Below are 6290 nucleotides of genomic sequence, written 5' to 3'. Positions count from 1 at the left end.
AGACAACAACTCGAAGAAGAAAGAACGCCATTGGATATAAAAAATCATGTGGCAAGTATTTAACTGACGTAAACTGTGATTGGTTCAATGTCAATTATGAGCAGAAAGAAGCAGACGACATTAGTCCAAGGTATTTTACACAATTTTTTCGGTTGTTTCTTGTATAACAATTGCCAAACAACAACAACAAAAGTAATCAAAAGTTAGGATAACAGACTAGAAAGGAAATAGTTAATAATTACCTAATTGTATATAAAATTTTTCTGAATTTTACCTTTTTGACATTTTTCATAAATTATTAAGATTATTTAGAATTGTTAATTAAATTTTTGTCTGATATTTATTTTGTTTACGTCTTTCTGATTTTGATTGTTAAACTTCCTTTTTTGTACAAAGTGCAATAAAGATTACCTTGAATTAAATTGAATTGAATAGTAGTGTTTTTGATTTTGGATTTTTAAAAATTTTAGCAAAATTCAGAATAAAAAATACTGTAGTCATAAAAAGCAATTAACAATTATAAGATAAAATTTTCATGATTATATTCAGTGAAATTCATAATAAGATAAGGAAATGTTTGTTGTTTTTTGCATTTCATTTTATTCAATAAAGCAAATGCCGGGTCGAGATTAACCACGTTAAACTATGATATTGTAGACATTATTATAAGATCTTTTCTACATAGCCACTCCATCACACCATTAACAATACAATCCTCTAATGCTTAAAATTATTATTATATTTTTAATTAAAACAAAAGAACGATATCCAAGTTTATCTGGCACATTTTACTGTATTTGTTTATCTTTTTTGATACATTTTTACACGACTGCTACTCGTCGCTGGTAAATGCAGGGGTTCCAAGTCTCCCAGAAGTTGTGGAACTAGTCTCACAGAAATCAGGATGGCCTCCTGCACTTGGCAAGAATCTTCCGGAAAATAAAACCCATCTCCTGCAAATACATTTTATCATTGTCTCACAGAAGTGCAAATTCATGTCATCAATTGTCTCACAGAAGTCAGTGCCGATGGGTATCCACACCATGCACAGCAGCAAGACAAAATTAAATATGTTAAGGCTCATTTAACCATGGAGGAATTAGTTTAGTTAACCAGATCTCACAGAAGGGACTTCTTCCAATTTGGGACCCCTGCTAAAGGAGTAGACCACCCCAAGTCTGTAATGTAGCCTTGAATTGGAGGCCAAGCAATGCGAAGTTATTGAAGTAATTTATTTTTTGTGAAATAATATATTTCATTTGGCTTTGTGATGTGAAAGGCTTTTGTGTATTTTACGTGCAGAATTTTCTGACTGTACTGTATTCGTAAACTATTGAAAAAAATAAATGATTGCAAACTGTAGTCTATTGAAGTATTAATATTTGTAAAATAGTTTGTTTTATTTGGCTTTGTGATGTGAAAGACCTTTTGTGTGTATTTTTCATGCAGATTTGCTTGAATTTTCTGACTGTACTGTATTCGTAAACTATTGGAAAAATAAATGATAGATATATTATATCATATCTTATTTCCAAAACTCAAGAATTTATATACCACCAGCAGGTTAATTTGAATCTTGTTTCTTTTTATTGAATATCTGCATGGTAACAAACAACACCCCACTGTTTCACAGTTCCATAGTTAGAAATGCAAGAGGTTAAAAAAACCAATCCAGCACATTAAAAACAACCTCAAGTAATAGTCAAGTGTGTAAACAACTATATCTATGGTCACTTCTAATAGACTAATGCAGTCAACAACACTACTAAGTTTCTCCATTATATATGGGCATGATATTGTCATATCACAGCTGTTTTTCACATAAAACATTAGGAAGCTTTCGATTGCACGACGACGGTAGGACGTAGAACGTAATCACGTCAGTAAAAGCCATCTGCGCATGCGAGAACGTTAAGGTCACCTCGTCTAGTAGATTCTGGAACGCAATTTGGCCAAATCTACGCAGAGAACGTAGACGGCAGATAGGAGGGTCACGCATGAGTGATTCTGTTCTAGCGTCGCGTTGTCGCACAAATCGAAAGCTCCCTATTATAGTGCGGACAAAGCTTAAGTCTATTCACATAACAAGTTATTGACAATTTTGTGTCACAAGTTTCTTGTGTAAAAGTATACTGTCTGTGCTCAAGTCTTGTCCACACTATCACACTTTTTTGTGATACGCCCATTTTTGGGTGTAATATGACATCATCATACCCATATATGGGGACATCACACAAATTTGTCATATAACATTTGATAGCGTGGACATTCACTTAAAATACCGGATTGCTAATTTAAATAATCAAGTTAGAAATTTCCAAGCAAATAAAAAAAAAAAAATGAATTGCTGATTCACTGCCAGACATGATTAAAGTAGTAATAGGAATGACGATATTATTTGTGGTATGCATCTATTTTCTCATTCTAATTTTCAATTTGAAGCTGATAGCTTACATAAATATCTTTTCATTAAAGTTCTAATACTATATTATACAGAAAGCTATTACAGTACCGTAACGTAGAATTTAAAGCTGCGTCAACACTATCAAATTTAAATGACAAATATCTGTGGTTTGAGGGTGTGATATGACATCAAAATGTTTGTAACATAAAACTAGCAGTGTACACAGAGCTCACCACAGACAGCACATCTTTTAAATGCAAAAGGCCTTTTTTTCACACCAAAGTTAGGTGTATTTTAATGGACCTTTCCATTAAGTCCCACCCCTTCGATATTGATGCTTAGGTCACACAAAACAATAGCATAAATGTACGCAAACATATGCATTTTTGGGGCATGCACATATTCCCAGCCTTGTTCTGGTAGGTCTGTTTCTAATGTTTGATTGACATTCTGAGAGGTCTATTTAAATGTTATAGTTTTTTTTTACCAATATCGAGTGTTTATTAGGAACAATACAAGGCAATAACAACCAGCTTTCTACATCAAGACCTAAAAGCAAACAATAAGTAATCTAATACTTTTCATCTGGTTGAGCTTTGCTTTCATGTCATTTAATTGGTAATTTTTTCATGATTTACAAGTTAAATAAATTGAATTGAACACACAACAATCAGTTAGATAGTCAATCATGAAAAGAAGATGGGATAATTTCCTTATTAACAAATAATCATTTCTTTATAATTTCAAATAATATTCATTGTTAATATTGTGCCTAGGACGTGATTTGATAACTGTGCAACACCACGTTACACACAGCTATCAAATTTGATAGTCATTACACCTACATGTTATGGCTTGTCCTTACGCAAGTAAATGAAGCATAAACAGTGGCGGCACCAGCGGGGGCAGGGGTCAAGCCCCCCCCCCTATCGACCAAAGCTCGTCGGGCAGTGGGACCAAAAAAAAAAAAAAAAAAATGGCCTAGTTTTCCCATCTCAGCCATTTCCAGCCATCTAGAAGTCCCAATTTTTTTTTTTAAATCTTGTTTTGGGAGGAGGGGACACCCCTCCCATACCCACCTTCGGCCCTCAGATAAAGCTGCGCAATCCAGTCGGACATCTAAGCCACCACCCCCCTGCCCCATAAATTATATCCTAGAGCCGCCACTGATCCTGAAGTCTTAAAATAGCGGGGAAGGCCCAAAAAGTTGGTGTGGGGGATCAATGATTAGAAAAAAAGGTGTTTTTTATCGACTTCGACACGATATTTTGGCTTCAAACATTTTCAATGGGGACCCCCTACTGGGGAGGATTTTTTTTAGGGGAACGTGCTCCCCCACCTCCCTAGATGTGCCACTGAGTACAAATCAGTACTTGGGAGAAAGTGATGGAATGACATTGGTGTGTGGTTAATTAAAAGTACGTCTAGCAACACTCCCCTGGGACGTACTGTATTAGAGTTGTGTTCAACATAAATCTGTACTGCGACCAGGAAAACGTGTGCACAGAAACTATGTTATTATGCACTAATGTATAGGGAGAAAAAAGTTTTTGATAGAATTATGTAACTCATTAAATCAAAGCATGTTTAAAAATAATTTTTAAAATATATTAATACTTGAAAGATAAATAGATATCAACCCCACCTTTTCAGGTTTGTGGCGATTTAATTAACTGTATTACTACTACTCTCATGTATTGCAGTTACTGAATCAAAGTAAACAAGTGCAAATTATGTTAATTCTATAACTATAAATATTGCCAAACTAATGAGTTACAGATCCAATTAAAACAGACTAGTAAACTTTTAATTAAGTGCCGGTAATTATCTGAACCAATTTTTACCAATATTCATCATAAGTGACAATCGTTTTCCTTACTCCCTATTTGGCAACCTTCTGACTTAAACATCTGATTTTGTCACAAATACAATCAAATAAAATTTGTAAATCACAAATAAATAGGGACATATTTACTATCATACCTTGATCAAACTGTTATTCTCAAATACACACCAAGTAAAATTGGGTAACCATTTAAAAACTTCACAAATTAGGCTTGTACATGAAATGAATACTTGGTTAAATCAATTAACTATTCAATCAGAAATGATATATCATACAGGGCCACACACAATCAACACCTAAAAATCACTCAAGCATAAACAAACCTTAAATACGTTTAACAGAAAAATTCTGTTGGTTTTCAGGAAAGCTTGCACCATTTTTAATAATATACCTTATATTATATATATATTTTTATATATATATATATATAATATAAGGTATTGAAAACTGTTGAACACTTTGTTCTTAGATAAAACACACATGCTTTTTGAAACAATGATAACTGATCACAAACTTATTTTAATTAATGCGTACAAAAGTAAAAGAAATACATACAGATAATTGCTAATATAACAAGTGGATGCCATACATGATAAGTGTTTTTAGAGTACTTTTCGTATAAATCTTTTTGTAATCAGTTACTCTCGTAATTAACATCATATCATATGTGGCAAAGACAAGCCAAACCAGTTACTTGTCGCAAAAATCGATTTTTAGTTATTAATCAGGGTTTAACAGTAAAGCAAGAACTATAAAACAGTAAAAGTGAATGCCATACATGATTAGTGTCTTTAGAGTACTTTCATACAAATCAGTTACTCCTGTTATTAACATCATATCATATGTGGCAAAGACAAGCCAAACCAGTCACTTGTCGCAAAGATTTATTTTTAGTTATTAATACAGGGTTTAACAGTAAAATGAGAGCTATAAAATGGTAAAAGAATAAGTTAAATCCAACATTTTGTTATAAAGTTACAGGAGTCATACAGATGTTTAAAGAACAATATTTGAGAAATCAGCCTTCAAAGTTTACGATTTCAAGTATTTCTTAGGCAGAAACCATCCACAAATTGTTAAAAAATTGTTGTTTTAAAATTGAAAATGAGGAAAAAAGAAAAAAGAAAAAAAAAAAAACAGCATAGCATGATGTATAGATATATAAAGGTTTTAGTTTAGTGCAATAAAATAGTGACATAAGACTATAATATAATATATAGAAAGAAAATAGGTCACAAATATTAGTAAATAAAGCTCTGTCCACACTTTTGTGACAAAAAAAATGTGACATGCCCATATTTGCGTGTGATATGACATCATAATAGTCATATATGGGCACATCATACAAATTTGTCACAAACATTTATCACACAAGCATTTGTCACACAAACATTTGTCACACAAACATTCGTCACAACAAACATTTGTCACACAAACATTTGTCACAACAAACATTTGTCACACAAACATTTGTCACAAAAAAATTATCACACAAAATTTGATAGTGTGGACAGACTTTGAGGGATTAAGTATTATTGGGTAATGGAATATTAACCCAACATCTTTGATTCTGACTGACATGGGTTTGCATTTAGTTTTACATTTTCTTCAAATTATATAAATCAGAGTTACTGAAGTATTCAGTAATCTGTGCATAATTAACATAAACTTTGTATTTGTTGAGGATCCACAGTGTGATAGAGTCTGGAAACCCATAAAATAATTTAATTAATTAATAAACCTCTACTAAGAATGATACACTACAAAAATGCGACATACTAGCCAATCTCAGGGTCTAGGATATAAAAACACCTGTAGCTCTTTATACTTGATACATAATACAAATTCAATTGAATTTTATTGTTTATTAGCTCAGTGTATATCTTTAGTGAGATGATGGATCAAATTCAAAAACTTAAGGATATAATTCTCTACTGTTTAAAATAAAAACAAAGTGCTTACAAAAAACAAAATAAAGTAACCCTGGTTGTTAAAAGATGAACATTAAAACTAAGAGTCAGCTAAAAAAAAATTAAATAT

The sequence above is a fragment of the Anneissia japonica genome, unplaced genomic scaffold (genome assembly GCF_011630105.1).
Source record: "Anneissia japonica isolate Jap-2015-1 unplaced genomic scaffold, ASM1163010v1 scaffold26_len2425191_cov177, whole genome shotgun sequence".
Classification (NCBI taxonomy): domain Eukaryota; kingdom Metazoa; phylum Echinodermata; class Crinoidea; order Comatulida; family Comatulidae; genus Anneissia; species Anneissia japonica.
Note: the sequence above shows the minus strand (reverse complement) of the source record.